The sequence below is a fragment of the Ochotona curzoniae genome, unplaced genomic scaffold, assembly GCF_017591425.1.
Source record: "Ochotona curzoniae isolate NIBS_2020 unplaced genomic scaffold, NIBS_Ocur_1.0 contig_64, whole genome shotgun sequence".
NCBI classification, from domain to species: Eukaryota; Metazoa; Chordata; class Mammalia; order Lagomorpha; family Ochotonidae; genus Ochotona; species Ochotona curzoniae.
Window position 1 is genome coordinate 31670728 of NW_024466502.1, and position 24811 is coordinate 31695538.

The following is a 24811-nucleotide window of genomic DNA, read 5'->3' on the forward strand; positions in this document are numbered from 1 at the left end:
GCAGCCCAGTAGGATGCTACAGTTTACTTACCCTTTCAGATCTGTGCTTATGGATTGGGTAAAGAGTGGAGGATCGATCATGTCTTTGTGACCCTGCACTGACATGGGGAGACCCAGAAGTTCTAGGTTCTTTGCCCCTGATTTTGGATTGACTCAGATTTGGCCATTGTGGTCTTGTGGGAAATGATGAGCAGATGGAAGATTTTTCATTCTGTCTCTGCCTAACCCTCCTTTGCAACTGACTTTCAAGTTAATAGGTAAAATTAAATTATTTTCAATGGTGGTTATGGTCATAACTACATACATACAGCACAACTGCAGCTCAAAATTATCAGTCACAATGATCAAGTGATGGATATGCATGTCATATATCCAAATGTTTATTATAAAACACAGCCAGTATGATTTTATGCATAAAATAATCAAGAAATAAACATAAGTCAAATATCACATTTTGCTCAAAAGCTTAAAGACATCTAGCAATTGTATTAGTTCCCACTTTATTAGATAGTTTTGTTTGTCCCTGTTAACCTAATCTCTAATCCCATAATATCATATTTGGTTTAACAGGATGCTAACCTAACTGAATTTTATCTATATGTCCCAGCATACTGCAGCAAATGTGCAGACACAGAACCAATCCATGATGCTGGAGGTTTATTTTATTATCTATGAAAAAAAAAATCAGAGTAATGTTATAATTGCTGTCACTGCCCAAATAATTTACTTCTGATCTGTTGTTATTTTCCAAAATGTGCCAAATTCTGACAGGGTTCCAAGTTATGAAAATTAATGAGTAGTTGATAAGCATCTGCATAAAAATGTCTCATTCAAAATTTTGACCATGGCTTTCATGTCTGCGATCCTCACAGGGATTCATCATTCCATTTGGACTGTACTTTGGTAAGGAGGGAGACTCCTAATTGTTTCCACTTGGCTTTGTCTACAGTTCGAGTATCATGCCAGGTTAAAAATGTATTGATTTCAATTACACAGGCAGGAAAAGATGAAACGCCCAGAATGTCAAGCTGTTCTTTATAACAATAAACTGCATATAATATCTACAACACCAAAAACAAATTAAAATTTCCTGGACACCATAGATTTTATTTTCTTGAGAATAAAGGGTTTCTTGCACATTTACTAGGATGCCAAGATTATTAACTTTGCTCTTGTGCATTTAACTCCAGTCTATTTTCTTCAGAGTTTAAGATGTTTGGAATCAACACTGAGTTGGCCCCACATACCTTGAATTTTTGTGCTTATTCTGCTGCTCTCAGAAAAGCCTGAGTCTTGTGAAATATTAATGGTCCAACTACTCACACATTACACTTTGGTTGTTTTTGAAAATGGTGCTTGCTATGTAATATGATTTAAAAATGAATTTTTTGTTCCCACTAGATACATTTGTTGATTTCATTATAAAAATTCCACCAATACACAGAACGTCCTGACACAAAATCTGAAGAAAAGTTGCTCAATGTGAAATTCAAAATCCATCACATTTTTCTCTCTCCTCTCTGGTTTATCCACTTAAACACACGCACACACACACACGCACACACATCTTATCTGCAGGGGTATATAAAACTATATTATCATTGGATATAAAATACAAAGTTCAAACTTATACACATGAACGATGCTTCAATATTTGAAAATAGTGTTTTTTCTGCACCATAAATACATATTTTGACATAATTGCATTCATCTTATAATTCAGAAAATTTGTAGTGAATGGTTATTAATCCCAAGTGAGGCTAGGGTTTAGGATGCTGTGTGAGACACTCATTAGTACAAATTAGTTCCTCCTGGTTTTGTCTCTGTACCAACTGACTTCAGCCTGATGGCAATGCAGACTGTGTATGTGAAACATAAACAGGAGTCAAATGCACAAACACAGAATGCAGAATAACGGATAGCAAATGGTGAGGGTAAGAAAGTGAAAACTGTGACTTAAAAATTACAGTTGAAAATGAAAAACAAAGTACACTGTATGTAATATGAATATACTTACCAGATTTAATTGTCACTAAAATAGTACAAGGGTAAACTTTTGTTATCTGTTTTCATTCACACTTAAAAGAAAGGCAAATGATAACCTTTAGTTGCTTATGAACTGATCAAGAACTTTCATATTAAGATTGGTCATATGATAAATAATTTGAAAAAATGATATGGCAGCATTGAGAAAAAGTAAGAAGCGAGTTAAAAGCAAACAGAGCAGCATTTTGTGTGGTTTATTTCCATACATTTAAAACAATGTGACATTGATTTTACTAAGGATTAAGATTACCTTTATTCAGATAATAGTACCATTTAACAGATTCTTCATACTTATTTGCACATATTTCTATATCTCTATATTACCATATACATTCATTGGTAAAATTTTATAAGTTTTGATATCCAGTTATTAGTGCTCCCTTTTAATGTCAATAATTGTGATGATACTGGCTTTTATGAATCATGTTTCTTACAAGAAGATCATACTGCTTTTCTCATAATTAAAAGAGGTCTCTGTATGCATAAAAAAAAACTCTGTCTTGACTATTTTTATAATATATAATTGAAAATATAGGATAGTCATTATTCATAATGTATCTTACTATTTAACACTATTGGAAATTGTAATATCATTATTTATAATGCATTTGCAGTTTTCTGTAAAAGCAGTATACTTGTTATATTGGGCATAGTTTTATTTATTCTATTCAATCTATTTGTTATAGCAAACATTTAATAAGTGTTCTTTACATTTTCATAGTTGTTTTTTATACCATCACTAAATATTTTGTTACAACACTAAAACATAGGACTAATACTGTTTACATTTTGTTTAAATTTTGCTATACAATAGTATATGGCAAAAAATTTTGCTGTAGTGTTACCTAGAATGTTGCTAAACACCTCAGGGTTTCCCTAAAATAGAAGATACTTGACAACACACAAAGCCATGACTAATTGTCAGCACAGCATCAGAAACTGAATAGGTCACAGCCAAGAGGACTTACCAAGAACCTCAGGGTCTACGGCCTTGATAAACGGAATGTTTCCGAGAAGTGAATTGTGAATATGTATTTCCTTTGTCACCAGGTATTTCTATTAGAAGTACATTTTTTCCATCAAACAGGAAAAGAAGTGATCCCATATTTCAACATTGAACACTTAAAATGGGATATTTCATAGAATCATTTTTAGTTTAAACAGACAATGTAAGCTTATGGTTACACATTATTAAATTAAAGGTTACAGGTTAAAAAAAAACTTCCTATATTTTTGTTTTGAAAACTAGAGTCAATTTTTTTTAAAGATTTATTTTATTTTTATTGAAAAGTTGGATATACAGAGAAGAAGAGAAGCAGGGAGGAAGATCTTCCATCCGATGGTTCACTCCTCAAGTGACCACAACAGCCAGAGCTGAGCTGATCTGAAACTAGGAGCCAGGATTTTCTTCTTGATCTCTCATGCAGGTGTAGGATCCCAAAACTTTGGGCCATCTTGGACTGCTTTCCCAGGCCACAAGGAGCAGCTGAAAGGGAAGCAGGGCCACCAGGATTAGAACCAGCACCAGGATGGGACCCTAGCACATGCAAGGTGATGACTTTAGCCACTAGGCTATGGTGCTGACCTTAGAGTAGGAAATCCTTATGCATGGAATATTAAATGTGGACTGATGTGATGGCCGATCCTTTGCCTGCAATTAACACCATCTCAAGTGGGAGTTGATTCATGACACAGTTGCATCACTTCCAATTCAGCTTCCATTTATGGCTTAGGAAACCAGTAGAGGATGATATAAAGTTTTGGGAAATACACTCACACTGAAGTAGGAGACCCAGAAGAAGCTCCTGATTCCTGAAGTTGGTTTGCTTCAACTCTGGCCATGGCCACCATTCAGGGAGTGACTGAGTGCATCAAATATCCCCTGCTTTGTCTCTCCTTATCTTGGTAAGTCTGTCTTTCCAATAAAAAATACAAATATAGCTCTTAAAAACAGTAAAAATAGCTTTTAAGAATAAATTGTAAATAGCTTTTAGTGACTTCTAGATTTGTATCTTTAGTAAAAGTAGTATGAAATCAATGAAAGCAATTTGCAAATATGATTAGTGGAAAAAAGCTATATTCAATCTTAAACACCCTTGTGCCCCTTAAGGAAAAACTCTCCTGAGCGGATTTAAAAAAGCAGCACTTCCCTTTTGTTAAAGTTTGCTGCTCTATACTTACTCTAGTAAGTTTGCATAGTCTAAAGAGCTGTTTGTCCTGTAGCATGCTTAATACTTGGTAACTACACCAAGAACAAGGAAACATTTGACATGAGCTTTTGTCCAAACTATTGGCTATTATCCTCCTGGGTTTTGTTGATTTAATCTTATTCTTTAATAAATGAAAACAATAGTAAAAATTGTTAATAAATCCCATAGGATGGAACATTACAGAATTATAAAAATGTGTATCTGAGCAATTTCCGAAGATTTCAGACACACCTTATTTACAATAACTGGAATGAATTTCACATATTACCTAATAACATTAGGTAATTATTCCAAAAACTACATTCTTCTACATATCAGCTGAATAATTACTAGAATCAGAGACTATGCATTTATATATCCAGTTTCAGGTATTTGAATTATTTCAATAACAGAATGAAGTGATTCACATTTATTCATAGTTCTCAGCTATGGAATTTCTGAAATTAATTTCTACAGTAAAACTATGTATAGTATTGTAGACAATGGGGAAGTGACTTATTATAAACTTTATTAGCTTGAGTTTATTACTTCTGTGGTCTTACGGGAATGGGTTGTTTTCAGATGATGCTGTCATTTTATTTTTAGTTTTCCACTTCATGCTGCAGGGACTCTGACTTTCCGAGGACCACTCAGTACTTAGAAAACAATCCAGCTAGAAATTTGGTTTTGATTCTCAAACTATACCAAAACCAAATTATATACATCAGGCCTTCTCCCTTTAGCAACCAACATTACTCTGTTTTAAGTAACCAAGGTCAGGAGCCAGACAACTTAAGATTACCCCCATGTTTTAGTGTGTTGCATTTGCTCAAATTGCTGAATCTTACCTTGGTATTTCTTCAGAAATCTGCTCAGGGGATCATAGGCAGTGTGAATTCAGAGACCCTCCTGTCTTCTGTCTCATGACCACGCGATCCTTCATGGCATGCCACACCAGCTCGCTGCAGGACCTGTGACTCTAATCAATTTTGTTTATATACCTTTTCTCTTTCTTCTTGGAACCAAAAGAAACTATCACATAAAAGAATACAAACTGCTACCCATTCCAGAAGCCAGAATGTTCCAAACTATCAATTGTTTTATTGTATTTCAGTAGATGTGTCTAAGCACATTCATGATAATACCATTAAGAAGACAGTATTAGTTATCATAGAAGATTTGTTTTCTCTCTAATAATTCAGCTTTATTTTCTTCCAAGGGATGTCCCCTTTGCCTTGGAAAACGTGTTGTTAGTAGGTTGTCAGGGATCTGTAATACCTATCCGGTAATGTTTGTGGAAAAGCTAACAATTAAAAACAAACAGCTTAAGTTCATGACAGAGAAGTGGAAAGTCCCATGGACTTGATGACATCACAGTACTGCTAAATTAATCATTCCTCTTGAAGGGAGGTACAGACTTGCCATCATTGTCTAAATCATTGTCATTTGGGTTGTTTGTGGCTTGCTGCTGAAAGGGTACCATCTGGTTCTCAACATCAACTGACCGCAGCGGTATATATTCAAGCATCCAGAATTCTGCCATGTCATTAGCTGTCAACGCATCTGAGCTGCTATTGAATAACCCTCCATTTTCGTCTTTACAATCCTAGTAAAGGGAATTACTCTTATTTTCTTTGCTATATGAGCTTGCAGTTACCCACAACCACGTCTATGTCCATTTCCACCTAATTTCAAGTTAGAAATTCCTTTCCCTGATCTTAAGCAGCATGTTAGTTGATGTTTTCTTACACTTCTCCAAAAAGTCTGCTATTTATACCCTGCTTTTTTTAACTCTCTTAAAAATTAATCATATGAAATAATTTGAAATGCAAATGTAAGAAGAAATTGCTTTAAGTAAATGTATCTTTCTAAGAAAGTGAGTGAATAATAGTTTATTTCTGCTGAAATTTGTTCATGTACAAGAATAATGAGAATATCAGTGTCTATTATGGTGGCTCAATGGGCTCATCCTCTACCTGTACTCATAGGAATCCCATATTGGCATTAATTCATGTCCCAGGTACTGTACTTATAATTTAACTCCTTGCTTATGCCCTGGGAAAGGAGTAGAGGATGACTCAAGGACTTGGGTCCCTATACCCAAGTAGGAGATCCAGAAGAATTTCCTGGCTCCGAGCTGTGGTTCTGCTGAGCTCCAGTGGTTGCAGCCGTTTGAGGAGTAAACAGTACATGGAAGATCTCTCTTGCTGTCTGACTCTGTCACTTTGTAAATCTGCCTTTCAATAAAAATAAATAAACTTAAAAAAATGTTTAAAAGATCAAATATAGCTTATATGTCATATATATAAATATGCATATATCATAATAAATAAATGTAAATAAATAACTTATATGAATAAACTTTTAAAAATCAATTCTAGCATATATATATATTTTTTTTTCAAACATAAACCTGGGGGAGGCATTTATAGTTAAACAATGTGGATTCAGTCTTGATCAAATTATTCTACTCTTTCTTAAAAAGTGAGCCATCCACTGGCTCACTTCCCAAATGGCTACAACAGCCACAGCTGGGCTGGTATGATTCCAGAAGCCCCAAGGCTCTTCTAAGTCTCCCAGCTAGAGGCAGGTGCCTAAGCACCGGGCCAACCTTCACTGCCTTCCCAAGCACACTGACAAGGACTTGAATCAGGAGTGCAGTAGCTGAGAATCCAGCATCCATATGGGATGCCAAGCACCACAGCCCAGAGGCTTTGACACGCCACACCACAGTGCTGGCCTCATTTTGTAAATTTACTTCAGCCCTAAGTGTGTGAATTTGTGGAGAAAAATGCTTTTTCACATATATCTCAGAAAGTGTAGGAAATAATACTTCCCTTTATTTGAAGATGATGTTTTTATGATTAAACAAAACTGAATATATTCCACCAGATTAAATATCACCTTAAGACTGCAATTTAGGTTACCTTCCAGACGATATATATGGCATATTTTGCAGAAAAGACTTACTGTAGAAAAATGCTACAAAATGCTTGCATAGACTCTTGAGAATTAACCCCGTGTTTGGAAATCAATGGTTACAATTACAGAAATGCAATTCTAAAATTTCAGTATTTGGAGAAAGAATTTACAAGATATAGGGGAAGATCATCTTTTGGGAGAAGCAGCAATACAGAGATCATTTAAATGGGACTTCATTGACAAACATGTGAAAGACTAGATTTTCAAGACATACACAACTCTGAAATAATGCCAAATCGCTCTGCGTATTAATGGGTAAAGTTATTCTTCTTGATAAAAACTGCCTCTTTTCAGGAAAGTTAACATGATGAGGCTGTTCTGTGAAATTAGACAATGCATAGGAGATTTTTTTTTTTGTCTTCTTTTTTAGACTTAGCCTTTCAGTGAAAGAGGAATTGTGGGGCTAGTGTTCAGTAGGGAGGGATGCGATTAAAGAATCTCAGCAGAAATTAACAGATTCTTCTAACCGTTGCCAGCAGCCTGCGGAAAAGAAAAGTCAATAGAAATCTTGTATAGCCAATATATTCTAGAAGACACTTTCAGTCTTGAGTATTCACTTGTCTTAAAAATCCCTACACTACATCCTGAATTGTACGACTCAACTATCAATAAATTCTTGCTGAATTTTATAGCTACATTTGTTTGTATCGGGGCATGGTTTGTGGCGATGTCTGTATGTAGAACGGATCTATATTTTGACAAATCAGTAGTCAGATGAATAGTGATCGACTAGTAAATGGTGACTTGTAAGGAGTAGAGTAGTTTTCTGTTTGGGCTAGTTGACAAGACGTATAAATGAGGAGCACCCAGAATTAGTAGAGCATGCAAGCATTTCCCAGGGAGGGTCACCCATTAGTACTTTCGTCAAATGTTACAAGGTTGTTTTCAAATTGCTTCTTGTTATAGCAGGTATAATAAACCATTTCATTGCTATCCTTTCTTATTGCTTTTTTTTGACAAAAATTTAGTTTTGAATAAGAATTCATATATTTCATATGAAATCTGTCCTAAGCTACTCTAATAATCTTTGAAACTGATTCTGCAAGGCATTCTATATTATGAATGGTGCACTGTTTTAATAATGGTTGGCATTTCAGAGTCTCCTTGCATAGGACTCTAAATCTGGAATGCCACACAAGTTTGTCTCACATGCTGTTGAAGCTAACATTTTAGTCACTCTAGGTGGCTTAGAGGGAGAAGCTATTTGAGAAAGCTTGGAAGGGAAAACTTGCCTCAATGTGGCAAGATTGCAACCAACTCCACTATACCAAAGATGGATTATGAAAAAAAAAACGTAAGAGATTTATTTAGCAAAACTTTGATTGCCATCAATAATGAAGAACAAGTGGGCCCTGAAATGTTGTCAAGGGTTTTTCCACTGTGTACGACAGTAGCATTCAGTACTAGAGTGTCAGTCTTGCTTCACTTCTGATCCAGAGTCCTGTCCAATGTTCCTGGGGAGGCAGGGAAAGTATCTCCATACTCAAGCTCATGTCACTCATGTGGAAGATCAGGATATTGTTCCTGTGTACTGGCTTCAGCAGGGCACAGACCTGGTCACTATGGCTGCTTCTGGAGTGAATCACCAGGAGAAAGGTGGCTCTCTCTTTGACTTTCAAATACATAGACAAATCTTTAAAAAAAAATGAAGATAGATTAATGAATTACATCACAAGATCTTATTACGAAGGGTACAAATAACTAGGAAGTGCAATAAAGTAAAATTCACAGGTAAAATCCTTAGATTTGACATCATATTCTCACGTTAGAGCAAACGTATGATATCTAATCTTTTGGAATTGCCTCATTTCCCTGGGGAGTGGAGGGAATTTAGGAAGGGAAAGAAAGACCCTAGTGCCTATTAAACTGTCTCATAAATAATAATAATAATAATAATAATACAAACTTCAGAGGTTATTCTGAAGATTAAAAAAATAGAAATAAATATAGAAAATAGAAATAAATCAAGAAAGCAAAGTACAAATCCTTATGTTTGAGGAAGAGTGCCTAATTATACAAACATTCAAATGAGAAAAAGTGTTAAGCTGGAGTGCAGTAAAAAATGCCTGTTTGTTTATATTTTTACAATCCTTTCTATCTTCCTTCATTGCTTTGGGGTATAGGGCAGAAACCTGTCCAATGATGGTTTCTCAAAGATGACAAAGGAAGTTAAAAGCCTGCTGTTGAAGTTGATTCAAGTTCCTTCATCCTGAGGTGGCATATTGTCATGTCATACTTTGGAGTAACATGTTCTGAGCCCTAAGAACAAAGAGCCATTATACCACAAATGATAATAAAAGATAACCATTCCCAGCCCAGCACAATGGTTCAATTTAATGATCCTCTCCTTACAAGTGCTAGGATAGCATTTGGATGCTGATTTACATGTTAGCTGCTCCACTGCTCATCCTGCCCACTGCTTATGGCCTGCAAAAGCAGTGGAGGATGGCCCAAAGCCTTGGGACCCTGCCCCCGTGTTGAAAACCCAGAAGAAGCTCTTGATTCCTGGCTTCAGATTGGTTCATCCCCGGGCTTTGTGGCCACTTGGGCAGTGAACAGCAGACAGCAGACAGAAGATCCTTCTCTCTGTCTTACTTTTCTGTGTAAATCTGCATTTTCCATAAATAAATTTGTTTTTAAAACTCATTTCAGTATTTAACTCGTACAAAGTCCACATATTAGATAAAAAAATAAACATTTGTCTTCTTAAATTCACATTACTGCATACAGTAAAGCAATTACTAATATCTATTACTATTTGGTGACAATCAGTCTAGCTTCTCAAGAACTCTGATAGTGATGGACATAAGGATTAAGGCACTTTTTTTTTAAAGATTTATTTTATTTTTATTGGAAAGGCGGATATACAGAGAGGAGAGACAGAGAGGAAGATCTTCCGTCCCATGATTCACTCCCCAAGTGAGCACAACGGCCCATGCTATGCCAATCTGAAGCCAGGAGCCTCTTTCAGGTCTCCCACGTGGGTGCAGGGTCCCAAAGCTCTGGCCCGCCCTCGACTGCTTTCCCAGGTCACATGCAGGGAGCTGGATAGGAAGCAGGGCTGCCGGGACTAGAACCAGCGCCCATATGGGATCCCGGGCGTGCAAGGCGAGGACCTTAACCACTGCGCCACCGCGCCGGGCCCTAAGGCATTTTTGATAACTAATAACTAATAAGTCAATATCAATACAATAGACAATCCACAAAAAGAAGTATCACATTTTAAGCCCTACTGTTTAAAATATATATTTTGTAAGTTTGTACTTACCATGGATGGCAACGTTTTCTGACATTTGTAGACAAAGCAAATTGAAGGACATCTGCAACAGATTTACTACTATTTTCTTTTCTTTTTGCAGATTCATTTATTCTTATCTGAGAGGCCGACTTGAAGAGAGAAGAGAGACCGAGAGAAAGATCTTTCATATGCTGGTTCACTCCAGAAATGATCTCAATAGACACAGCTGATGTCAATGCAAAGATAGCAGCTAGGAGCTTCTATCAGGTCTCCTACATGGGATGTGGCCATCCTCTGAGAGCTTCTCGCAGCAGGCAGACAGCAGGTAGAGAGTTGGATCAGAAGTGGAACAGCAGGATTCAAACCAGCGTCCTATGGTCGGCCAATACAGCAGGTAGGAGATTAATTCACCAAAAAACCATTCAGGACACATTTCAGTAGTTTTTCATAAATGTAAGTATTTATTTGAAAGAATGACAGAGAAGGAAAAAGATAGAATGCTACACTCTCCAATATCCATTCCTGGGCAGACCCATAGTCAGAAGCAAAGAATTCCACTGAAGTTTCCCACATGCATGACAAAGCCCCAAGTGCCTTCCAGGCACAGCCACAAGACACCTTAGTAGAATCAGAATGTCCAATAATGAAACTGGCAGCATGACATGGGATGTTGTCATCCCACACAATATTTTAACTTACCATGCCATAGCTGTGACTCCAGGAATCACTATTGGCATTGCCATTAATAATATTCACAATTCAGAGAAATTGATATATACAGCAATGAGAATGTTAAATCAGTCTATTCTGATTCTCATAGGTGGCTTTGAGAGTTTCAAAACTTCAGTGGAAGAAGTGACCACAGATATGGTCTAACTAGCAAGAAAATTAGAATTATAAGTAGAGTCTAAAAATGGGGCTGACTTCACTCTCAGGGAGAAAAATAATTTTATCAGATAAGGACTTGATTCTTAAGGAAGACTAACAGGTGATATCTTTAGATGAAAGCTAACTCTGATGAATACATTGTGAACATTCCTGAAATGAGACAATATTTCACAAACTTAACTGGCAAAGTAGGGTCAAATTTTAAGAGAAATGACTTCTACTTTGAAAGAAGTTCCTCTGAGCTAAATGTTGTTAAACAGCATAGAGCTACAGAACCATCTTCTGTGTAAAGTGTTGTATCAGAGTGTTGTCACAGCCTACCCTAGCCAACTTCCTGCCACCAATCCTTGAGCAGTCAGCAGCTGTCAATATTGAGGCTCCACATTACACAAAATCGGTTATGTCTTACGGAAGGCTTGTGATGTTGAGCATTTTTAGTAATACAGCATTTTAAAATTCCAAATTTAATAGATTAAAATATATTATAAATCTAAACTTTATGTACCCTGAGAAACTAAAAATTATTTATATGACTCATTTTTATGATATTTACATTATTACAATGGTCTGGAACTGCATCCACCATATCCAGAAGCTATTCATGTATAATACTATTAAAAAGGAATATTGGATACTTAACATGCATCTCATAAGTAAAATGGCATATAACTGTATTTCATTTTTAATTTGTATGTTATAACGTAACTTTCTATAAACTGTTTTATTTATTTGGCAAGTTGAAAGACAAAGAAAGACATGAAACACAAGATACGGGAATGGAAAGAAGCAGACTGAAAACTTCCCTTCTGTTGGCTCACTTCCCTGAAAGTCTGCACAGGCTGGGGTTGGGCTGTGCTAATATCCAAAACCAGAAAATCACTGCAAGTCACCCAAGTTGTAATAGGAGCCTTTGGGACATGACTGTTACCACCCAGGTGCTGCATTTTCTGGAAGCTTGTGTCAAGAGAAGGCGAGGGTAATGGAACCAAAGTGGCTTGACAAGCTGTGCAAATGCTGAGAGTGTCAAAAAGGCAGCTCCTCCCCAAAGCACAACAAGGAGCGCTATTTTTAAGTTTTTATAGTTCCCGAATACTTATGAACAAGTAGTGAAAATTGTAATAATCTAATTCTTAGCTGTCAGTTCAGCAATACATATACATAGTATTCAAAAATACTAAAAAATCCTTTAGATAATAATTAAATTAGTGGAAATGTGTAAAATGCTCTAAATTGTCTTATTATTTAGCACATTGGAAGGAAATATACTTCTTACTGATTCTAAAGTAACATTACACACAATTTCTTCTTTTATGAATAATTTCTTCAATAGAATGTATTTATTTAAACTTCAAAATTTAACAACTTTTCTTTCTAAACTGGTGGAAAGAATGCCAGTATGCCAAGAGAGAATATATTGTTATTCCTTTTCATTTAGCAAAAAACAGGACTGACCAAAGAGTCAATAGAACAAATCAAAGAGAACAAAGTAAATAAATAGAATTTCTTCCTAATGTAATTATGTTCATAAAAGTTCTGGGTGAATATTCTTTCATAATACAAGAAATAATCACAGAATCTCTAATTTATGCAACATACACACACATGTATATTTATTCTCTGATGAAGTGATTGATAAATGCTCCTTAACACTCACTTTCCTGGCACACGTTAAATATATAAATCACAGACCGGGTACAATGGACTAATGGCTAACGTCCTTGCCTTGAACATGCTAGGATCCCATTTGGACACACTCACGTCCAAGCTACTCCACTTCCCATCCAGCTCCCTGCTTGTGGCCTGGGAAAGCAGTGGATAATGCCCCAAAGTTTACAGCCCTTCACCAGCCTGACAGACCTCAAGAAAGCTTCTGGCTCCTGTCTTTGAATGGGCTAAGCTCTGGCTGTTTCAGCCACTTGGGGAGAGAATAAGAGGATGGAGGACCTTTCTGTCTCCTCTCTGTAAGTCTGACCTCCCAATGAAATAAATATTTAATATTTTAAAATATTCATTATTTACTAATATTAGTAATAATTGTTTTATGTAATATATAATATATTCTAATAATACTAATAACACTAATAATATAAAAAACACTTATAGTATTAGTATTTAATAAGATTAGTAGTAATTGTTTTATATAATATATATACTAATAATGTAGTAAATAAATATTTAATATTATTTAATAATATTATTTATTCATAAGTCTTTCATATACATTGTAATACATATATATATTTCACAAAGGATTAGGGATTTGTTTTTTATTTTCAATAGATTTGATTCTACCTGATTGTTCTATCAATTTTACTAAAATTGTTCTATCAATTTTACTAAACCATAACTAACATGTGTTTCTGATTTCTGAGCAGAGACAATTTTTAAGTCACATGATTTTTCCACATCTGTCATGTGTAACCACTCCCATAAAAATATTAAAATCAATATTTGATTTGAGTAGATATTTATTGTTTATCAGTTTACTATATATTATATTTTCATTGATTTTGTTCTACATTGCTGTCTTTATATGTTTCCATTCTAGTTAAGGCCACTTTGAATAGTATTCTTCCCTGTGATGGATTATTTAGGATTGCCTTTGCTGTTTTTTCCTTTGCATTCTCGAGAATACTTCCCGAAAAGGATATTCTGTGGATTACACTGAAACTCTCAGAAATCATACTTTACACAATGGTGTTTATTCTCTTCTGGGTGCTATTTTTCAACTAGTTGTGCTAACATTTTATAATGCTAAACGTTCATTGGTTTCTTTCAGGAGCATCTTTATTCTGTATACAACAGCACTTCATTATTGCATATTTGCTTAATACATTTATAGCTGTGTGATAGCAAAAACTGTCCAGAGACTTTGGTTATCTCACTGTGGTTGATAGTGTGCACATGAATAAAGTTGCAGAAATTATAAGAATTAAATATATAACTATTGTTTTACCAAAGGAAATAAATGCAAATATAATGCAGCACTTCGGTGATTTACAAACACAGTGTCAGAGTAATATGAAGATAAATGCACATGTTGCATAATGATTCGCCATAAAACATTTTAAAACAGCATCAAACAAAAATGCATCCAGTCTCTACTATGTCAGGCTACATCACATTATACACTATCAACAGCACCAGGAAATTCAAAATAGCTTGTTATGTGGCTTGTTTTATTTATAAAGTATTCAAAGACATTTGCTTTCTTTAGAATGGAAGTGATCACCCCAGATTACTAATGAAGTACAATGCAACTTCCCTGTGCTGCATGATGTGGACTTATCCATTTTCCACAAGCAGTCTTAGGACACACCAATTTATCCCAGTCTTGGAATGCAGAGAAATGTTGCTCTTAGGTGAGAATATGTATACTTTCAAAAACGCTAACCTGCTCTGCTGTGAGAATGTAGAATTTCATCTGTATAGCTTCCACAGACTACAGATACCTTAACAGTCAGGGAAGTGCCAAGTCAAAGCAGGGAACCTAGAACTCAATTCAGATTTGTAAGTTGATAGGCAGGACTCAACGAGTTGAGCATCCCTGACGGCTGGACTCCTAAGAACAGCTGAACTAGAAGATGTAACCCGACAGGAACCCAAGCACTTTGGTATAGGAGGCAGGCATCCCAGTCAGCTTTATCAAAACTCATACACTTTATTTTTTTTTAAAGATTTATTATTTTTATTACTTTTTAATTGGAAAGGCGGATATACAGAGAGGAGAGACAGAGAGGAAAATCTTCCGTCCGATGATTCACTCCCCAAGTGAGCAGAACTGCCAATACTATGCCGACCTGAAGCCAGGAGCCTCTTCCGGGTCTCCCACGCGGGTGCAGGGTCCCAAAGCTTTGGGCCGTCCTCGACTGCTTTCCCAGGCCACAGGCAGGGAGCTGGAAGGGAAGCGGGGCTGCCGGGATTAGAATCGGTGCCCATATGGGATCCCGGGCGTGCAAGGCGAGGACCTTAACCACTTGCGCCACCGCGCTGGACCCAAAACTCATACACTTTAAATCCCTGTGCAATCAATCAAAAATGGCCCTATATAGTTAACACAGAAAACATGTGTGATTATTAGCATTAAGCTTTACACTTTTCACCTTTTTGCATGGTCTGAAACACATGATCATAGCATATTCTCTTCTCCCTTTCTATACTTTAATTCTATACTGTCCATCTGCTCTATTCTTCTGTGTATAAAAATGAGAAAAAAACTATGTCTCATTAGTGCACTATTTGAATCAGATTAACAAAACTAAAATGATAAAGCACACATCTAAGAGAAAGTAAATGGAATTAGATATTGTTTCCTTGATTCCATCAGAAAGAAAATGGGATGTTTATAGTAATATTAGATTAAATTAAATTATAGGGAACGTAGCTATGCAGACTATCTTGAATCCTTGACCCACACCCACTCAGAGGTTAGTAGTTTGGTGAGATATCTGTTCTCTGTGTGTGTGTTTAATGTAATCATAGCATTTTCTCCTGATGATTTTCATGTTCATCTACAACCAGTCTTACGAAGCTTATAGCTACCAAACATGGTGGATATGACTGTTACAGTCCTCACTATAGATGGTGGAACAGGAAAACAGACATTTGAAATAATGACCTCAATACACTAATAAACTAGTCCAGAACTTCCTAACTACACTGTGTATTAGAAAAAAATTACCTATTGATTATTATTTCTTTTGCTGCCTTGACCTGCTTTTTGCCTCATTTATCTAAAGACAGTTTTTATCATCTGATTTCTCCTTTGCAAATACAGGATTTTTTTTTTCAGAATTCAATTATCCTGGTGTTCTTCACTAGAAATACCTTTTTCTTTCTTACTGAAGTCCAAATCTTCAAACAGATAGGCTACTCTTCACTGCCATGTTCATACAAGAGTTTCTTACTGTCTTTCAGCCTCATACTATACATATTGTATAGAAACCTCATCTGACATGAGAAACACCTTCTCTTCGTTTCGTTTCTGTCTTGTGCCAATGGTATCTGACCTTGAGTGAAATACCTTCTGTCGCTTATGAGGATGCAATGTTATAATTTCCACAGTGTCCATTCTGGCTCATTCTGCTCCCATTCCTTCTGTGGAATGTCTGGTACAGAACTAGCCACATGACTAATATTGATTTATTTGAGAAATATCTAATATCAAGAAGATCATGTTCTCTCTATTTCAATTTTTTTATCACGATGTATTAACATAATTCATTAAAAAACCCATAGCTTCATCTCCTGAATTCATAATGAAACTTTTTGACTGTGAATGTAACTCAGTAGGGTTCAGCTCTCTTCTTTTATCATAAAAAAACTCATCGATGTTCATCCCTCTAGTGTCTTTAAATAAACATTTCTCTTTCTTTTTTTCGTCCCTATTTTTTCTCATGAACAGGTATTCACTGATTTCTGCTAAACATGTTAAACATAATTTATTTTAAAAGATTCATTTATTTTTATTGGAAAGGCAGATTTTACAGAGAGAAGTGAGATAGAGAGAAGGTCTAGACCATCCACTGGTTCACTCCCCAGATGGCTGCAACAGCCAGGCCTGAGAGTCAGGTGAATTTTCTGGATCCCCCACATGGGTGCAGGCATCCCAAGGAACGTGGCCATCCTCCACCACTTTTTCAGACAGCAAGCAAAGAACAGGATTGAATGTGGAGAAGCATGGGCACCAACTGGCATCCAAATGGCCTGTTGGCCTCACAGAGCTGTATTAGCTGGCTGTGCCACCAACCTAGCATTTGCAATATTATTTTCCTTCCACTTGTTTTTCACAATTTCTCCTAACAAAATTCAACTAAATAGACAGGAGGGTACATGATTATGGCACTGCAGATGCCACTTGGAGTATCCGCATTCTGAATTGTGGTGCCTGGGATTGAGATGCAGCTCTACTTCAGAGGTCAGATTCCAACTCTGTTATGTGAGAGAGACAGCACTTGACTGCATCTGGGTCCCAGCCACCCACATAGGAGAACTGGATGACCTGGTTACTCACAGCGACCTGATCCAGCTCTGCTGAAATTAGATATGTAGGGAAGGACCAGGAGAATTGAAGTTCTCTCCATCTCTACCGTGTGTGTGTGTGTGTGTTTCTATTTCTCAAGAAAATTGATAGAATATGAAATAATATTTTATGTTTTGGTAGGTGCTCTAATAGGCAAGTGTGTGATTACCAAAAATAATTATAGCATTCATGTAGATAATTTCCATATAAATGCACCATGGCTTTATTTTTGCATTCAAAATAGATCCCGTCATTTTAAGTATGTCACATTTTCCTACAATATCAACTTATGAATGATGTTATATCATTAGTGTTGATATCAAAGGTTCCAAGTTATATGTGTACATAAATAATATCTGTATGAATTTCATAAGTGCACGTAACTTCTACACCTGATTAGTTGTTAATAATTATCTATTTATTCTAAGCATAAATGTAGGTCTTTGTTCAGAGAAGATGGAGAAACAAATCATATTTAGTTTTTGAATAATGAAAATAATATGCCAAGGTTTTAATGTTAGCACATAATTCTGCAGGGATGTTAAAATAATAGGTTCCAGAAAATAGATGGGAGACCTCAATATCATTAAAATATCAAGTTATCTAATAATAACTTATGGCATTCATATAGTCACAAACACATTTGAAGTTGGGCTGTTTTCTCAAAATCAATAAAATTATTTGGAGATATGAAAATGGCAAAACGAATTTAGAGCACTTAAGAAAAGATTGAAGGATTTTGAGACGTAATATGATGCTACACTGATCCAGACAGTATAGTCTTGCCAAAAAGATAGACAAATGGATCAATGGAGCAAATAGAGACTACAGAAACAAACCCACACATAGATGGTCAAATGATTTTCAAAGTTGCCAAAGTAATTCAATGGGGAACAGAAAATCTGTGCACCAAATGGTGCTGGAACAACTGAATATCAACATGGTGAAAACAGACCTCAACTTCCTTCTCATATCATGCACAAAATTCAATGGCAGATACATCAGAGAACTTAATGAAAGTAGCAATAAGATAATGCTTTAAGAAATATATGGAAAATATTTTTCTTCATAAGATGTCAGTAAGCAAGTACTTATTATTGCAATAACTGAAAGAAATAACTGTAAAAGGCAAAGAAATTGTATTCCATTGAAGTTACAAATTTCTCCCAATTAGAAGACAATACCTTTAAAATGGGGAGATGACTTAAAAAGTTTAAAATATTTAAAACCAAAATGCATTAACAACTATCACATCTGCCTTATGCACAGGATAAACAATCCAGTAAATCAGAAAAAAAGACTAATAGTTCACAGAAAATAAACATATTAATAGTATATATTTTAGTATGTATATACAAAAGTATTTTAAGTGATGAACTTTAACTATATGGGAATAAGAATTTTTAAATTACAATAAGATAATAAAACTTAGCCCCACTTTTCAATGGCAACAAATAATGGGCAACTATAAATCTTAGGAACAATATGTGTAAGTGGTGGGTGGTAAAATGGTATAATTATTTTTTTTAAGATTTATTTATTTTTATTGCAAAGTCAGATATACAGAGAAAAGGAGAGACAGACAAGCATATCTTCCATCCAATAATTCACTTACCAAGTGACCGCAACACCCAGAGCTGAGCTGATCTGTAGCCAAAAGCTAGTAACTTCTTCCAGATCTCCCACATGGATGCAGGGTCCCAAGGCTTTGGGTGGTCCTGGATTGCTTTCCCAGAACACAAGCAGAGAGCTGGAATGGAAGTGGTATCACCGGGATTAGAACTGGAGCCCATATAGGATCCTGGTGTGTTCAATGGGAGGACTTAAACAGCTAGGCCAACACACTGGGCCCACAAGTGGGCAGCACATTAAAGAGCTTGTAAGTAATGCAAATACAATGATGAAAGAAAATCAGTAAAAGTTTCAGTCTGGTAATCTTAGAAACAGTCTCTTCTAATGTTGGCAAGCAAATGAATAGATGTCTAGATGATTGCTGTATGCATGTGAAATGCAAAAAATAATCTGTTAATTGTATTTTGCTCAAGAGTGAATGATTGGAACATTGACACAAAGTAAGTTACAAACACCAATAAATTAAAATGTAAGAGAAATATTTTGGTTCCTGTCATAACTCAAAAGCTGATACTGATTACATAATATGACCTACCCATAGTATTTTGAGGCAAGTAACACAGATGGTTTACTCATGTGGTTAAGATGGAAGTGGGTTAGAGAGAGTTTTAGATATGCATTATTCATAAACAACAAAAAATATTAAATTGATTTTTTTAATGAAAAAGAAATTAAAAGCATGATAACAGGAGTTTAGGGTGATACCATAGTTGGGTTCACTCTTGGGAAAGGAAAATCTACTTTATTGCTTACCAAACTGAGAGTTGATCGATTGCCACTGCCCATATCATAAAATCATTTAACTGAAGTATAAACCTTTCTGTATTTTCCACTGAGCATATTGCAGTTAGAGTAAATGTACCATATCGCATCACCTCACAAAGGTTGGTCCTTGCACTGTCGGTATATATCTAATGCCAATTTTGTGTTGTTCGTGATGACCTTCCTGGCTGGCATAAGCAGAGCTGAGGACTTGCAATAAAACTAGCCTGGAATGTGTGGTAAAATGCACCCCGACAAGAGACACATGCTTAAAATGCTTTCGTGAAGGAGAGCAGGATCTGTTATACCGGAAGAACTCAATAGGGGGTTTTCCTTCCTATAACTGTTTCCCGACAGAATCAGAAGAGAGGGGTGAAGCAGGTCTACCATAAAGTACAAAACTCTTAAAAATGACTTACCTTGCTTTTTTTATATTTTTACAGAGGTATTTGAAATTTTCAGTTGGCTCAGAGGTGTAGGCAGTTATTCTGAACATTCACCAGTGGAGAATGAAAGTGTACAGGTTGATTCTTGACACGTGCGCCCAGCTTGGAGAACCCTGTTATCGAACTGCAGTCACAGTGATCAGTAGCAGCTGGTGGGGTCCTTTCCGTTTAGGTTTTAATCGGTCAGAGGGAGAGCCTCCTTTCCAAGTCTTGAACAGAGCTAGGTCTCCCCAGATCGGCTCTGGTACAATGAGGATTTTATGATGAATCTATGTATTTATTTTAAAGGAAGAGTTAAAGTCATATAGAGAACTCTATCAGGAATAAAACAGGCAAGAGGAAATAAAGTTTACATATGAAGTGCTGAGATCATTTACGGTGGGTTTTATCTGTCATACCACAGGGTGACCCATGGCCCATTTGGCCCATTTGAGCCTTTTGTATCTAACCCAAACTGATAATAATTTTATCTGATCTTGTTGAGTGTATGTATATTGGTAATCAGAGGTTGTTATCAAGTGAAGAAGGGTTTGTATTTAGCATTTCAAATTAAGCAAGATCTAAAGCAGCCTTAAGTGCTTCCCTCATCCTGAGGAGGGAACCTCAACGAAGCCGTAATTCTAAGCTTCCTTTGGCAAAGCTTTGCCATGATTCTTTAGGACAGTGATCTTTTCTTTTTCAGGTGTGTGAGGACTGAGGTTTCCAAAAGCAAGGCAGATGGGAAGATTCCTAAAGCAGTGACTCTCCGATGAGATGCTCTAACCACAAACGAGTGAATATTTTCACTTCAGAGTGACTTTGAAAGACCAAAGAAAGTATTTATTTTAGCAATGCTTGAGGCAACTTCTGGAGCCTTTTTTGGCTCAAGTTGAGAATGTTATAACTTTGTGAAACAATCAGTAAAATATAGTAGATATTTACTTTTTGAGGGTCTGTTAGTGAATTTTGTTTGCCAGGCATCACCTAACTATTTTCCACTTCATGGTATAGTTGCCAAGAAGGTGACCTTAAGTGATCACTAGCATTGTCTTGTAAATAGAGGTGACAGGAATAATTTACTTCCCTTATGACAGCATATATTGTTTTACCTCTTGAAATACATAAAAAACTATTTGCATTAAATCTCCTCTTTGGGACCCAGCACTGTAGCATAGTGACTAAAATCCTCACCTTGCTCACATCAGGATCCCATATGGGTGGTGCTTCTTCTCCTGGCAGCCCTGCTTCCCATCCAGCTCTCTGCGTGTGGCCTGGGAACACAGCTTAACATGGCCCAAAACCTTAGGACCCTGCTTCCACATGGGAGACCAAGAAGAAACTTCTGGCTCCCAGCTTCGGATCAGCTGAGCTCTGGCCATTGTGGCCACTTGGGGAGTGAGCCATCTGACTGAAACTCTTCCTCTCTGTCTCTCCCCCTTTCTGTATATCTCCCTTTCCAATAAAATCAATAAATATATATTTTTTTAAAAACTCCCCTTTCCAGATTGATTAGTCATTTACTTTCTTCAAAAATGTTTGATGACCAATCATTGGGAGAATGAACGTATGAATTAAACTTTGCCATTCATTTTTCATTTTTAGCATTACTATTCCAGAGTCCATTCTATTTCATGCTCAGTAAGGTAAGTTTGTTTTTTGTTTGTTTAATTTTTTTAACCCCTGAAGACTAAAACACTAGAAGTGTCTCTGTGATCTCCAGTGAGGCTGTCCTTTTTTCTGCCTTAGGCATTAGTGAATTCCCATTGTTCATATAGCTGGCTTTCTCTTGGTGTCTCCTCCAAAGTCTGAAAATACCTTCCAGAGGATCAATACTATATGAAAGAGAGATAATATCCTGCTCCCACACTTAAAGAACGTGTTCTTTGCAGTCAGTAGGCCTCTTGTTTCTTAAAATCCTAATTCAAATCCAAAGTGCTAGAATAAGGTATTAAAGCTTTTAACAGCTGAGTGTGATGCACTATGGCAAAATTGGCCTTTTAAATGTCCTTACTTCATACAGTTACTGCCATAAGGACACTGTTCAGCCTCACGATTTTCCAGATTTTCATCTCATAGGTCAGGCCCACTATAGTACAGCTGGTCCATGGTATCCACACAAGTTGAGCTAATGAAGCAATAGTTTCACATGGCAAGACAAAATTTGGATTCGGATGTCACATATTGCCATTGAGGCTAACAAAAGAGCTTAATATTGATACATTCCATTAGCCATTGGTACACTTTAATTTTTATAACACATTGAACTTGAAACAAAGTTTGAAGTTAATGATTCTGACCAAACTTTTTTGATTTCTTCCACTGGAAGTATTTGAGAGACAATGACAGATATGCCTGCAGGCCATCTTGCAGGCATCTAGCTATTTCGAAAAGTGAACCACTGATTGTGAAAGTTTACCCAATTTCTGAGTCAGCACACCAGGAACTATCCAATATCTCCACTACAAGTCAAGCGAATATCTAGTTCTAGTCCTGAAGTTCCTGTTAACAGCCATTTAATACTTTGGAATGTATCTTGTTGCTCTCAATCTTAGGAAGTGTCTCTGTTCTAGGACCTTTAAAGCTTGATATATAGATTTTCCTGTCAACACAAATCCTGGATCTTATATCCAAACAAAAATATACAATATTAACTGGGAATATCCTAAGCTGTGTCTTTCGTTTTGTTACCTTTTATATAATACAGATTTCTTTCTCTTAAGATCAACAGTATACTTCCCTGGGACTAAGAATATATCTTAAGTAGTTTATCTCTTATTTGAGAAATCTATGCTTTGCTTAAGGAAACTCTGTATGCCTTTTCCTTACAGTTTTAAGACATGAATGATATTTTCTTATGAGTCACTTGGAGAAATGCCAAAAGGAATCACATCTACACATTGAAGGATTGTTCCATTCTTTATTTGACATTCCCTGGGATTCTATGTAAGAGCATTATCAAACAAATGCGGATGATCTCTAAAGCCTTGAGGGAGAAATATCCAAGCAGATTACTGAGTTATATTTGAGGATGGATCAGTCCATTCCAAAGCAAACAAAAACTAGAATTCTTGATTTAATGTAATGCATTGGAAAACACCCTTTAGGTTTGGAACTGTGCACCATTAAGTGCACTTAGGTTCTGTGCTACTCTGATGTATCAGGATTTATACAATAGGGTGAAGTAGAGTGATAATATAAGTCCATAGCCCTGGGGTTCTAAACATTTGTATTCTTTATTTGCATTCAAGACATACATAATGGGAATATTGTAAAGGAAGTGACGTCGAACTTAGAATCTGTTTTTGAGAAACTTAAGAATATCGAATTCAAGTTTTCAGCCAACTTCCCTTTTTTTACGGTATGAATGATCATTAGAAAATGTATTTTTTATAATTTAGGAGGATTCTGACAGACACGATATGACCAACCACCTGGTTATTCAATGCTCAAAAACTTGAGTATTTATTCTTTTATTTCCGTTAGCTGCATTGTGTCTTATTGCCCACTAACATCATCAGAAATGACTTAAATTTATAAGCAACTAACTTGAAGGATGGATGCAAGTAAGAGACCAAATCTCTTGCAAGTAAAGTAATTGTAAGTAAAGTGAAAGTAAAGCATTTCAGTCATCCCCAAAACCTGGTGAGAAACAAGAACATCCTGTATTGGACACACAAAAGGCAAAGTAAATCTATGAGAGTAAGGTTCAACATCAAATCCCACGAAAAGGCAATATGAAGCCTTCCATTGGGAGTTAACACACAGTGAAAAATAGCACTGTACCAATACAAAACAACATGCTTTTCTTCACTGTTCAGTCTCGCAAGGCACTTGACATGAGAAGTTCATTTCCCTGGGAGCAACATGAATCTCCAGTCGCCGTCATTCTTTAGATAAGGTTGAGGGCAAAATGAGAGCAACCCTCATTCTTTGGAGGATGACTCAGTCCCTTTTCCAATTACTGCTTTTCTTGTATTTGGGACCAGCAACACGGCTTCCCATAGATTGGGACACTCCTGGCACTCACGTACTGGTATTCCACATTAAGTGCCGATCTCGGCCTTTGTCAGCATGTGATCCTGCTGCCTCAACTGCTGCCCACATTGGAGTACACCTTCCTCTTCTGTCTTGTTCCTATTGTTAAATAGTTTAGATATCAAACACTGTAATTATTATGCACTTCAGATTTCTACCATCTGACTAGCAGATTTTGAAATTCATGGAGAACTTTGAAGCTTCCTTCTAATATTTGACACTGAACAAATGACTAAAGAAATGAATTCCACGCAGAACTTGTCCTTATATTTTTATATATATTATATATATCATGCATCCCCCAGCTATTGCTGAAACAAGGTTGGATATTCAACCCATCTCCCCCCATGTATTACCTGTCTGACTTTATCATAGTTTATTGGTTTAATAATAAGTTCCCTCATCCCTGTACCAGTACTTGTGAAAGTTTAGTGTCACATTGCTGCAAACATCCATGCCCCTTCTGTTAACCACAATCAGGCACATGTGCTTGAATTGCAAAAGTCCTTACAGTAAGACACTCAAGATATTAAATTTGGAGAGATTCAGTACAGTTTTGCGTCTCATTCCAAATACTTTGTTATTCTTGTTG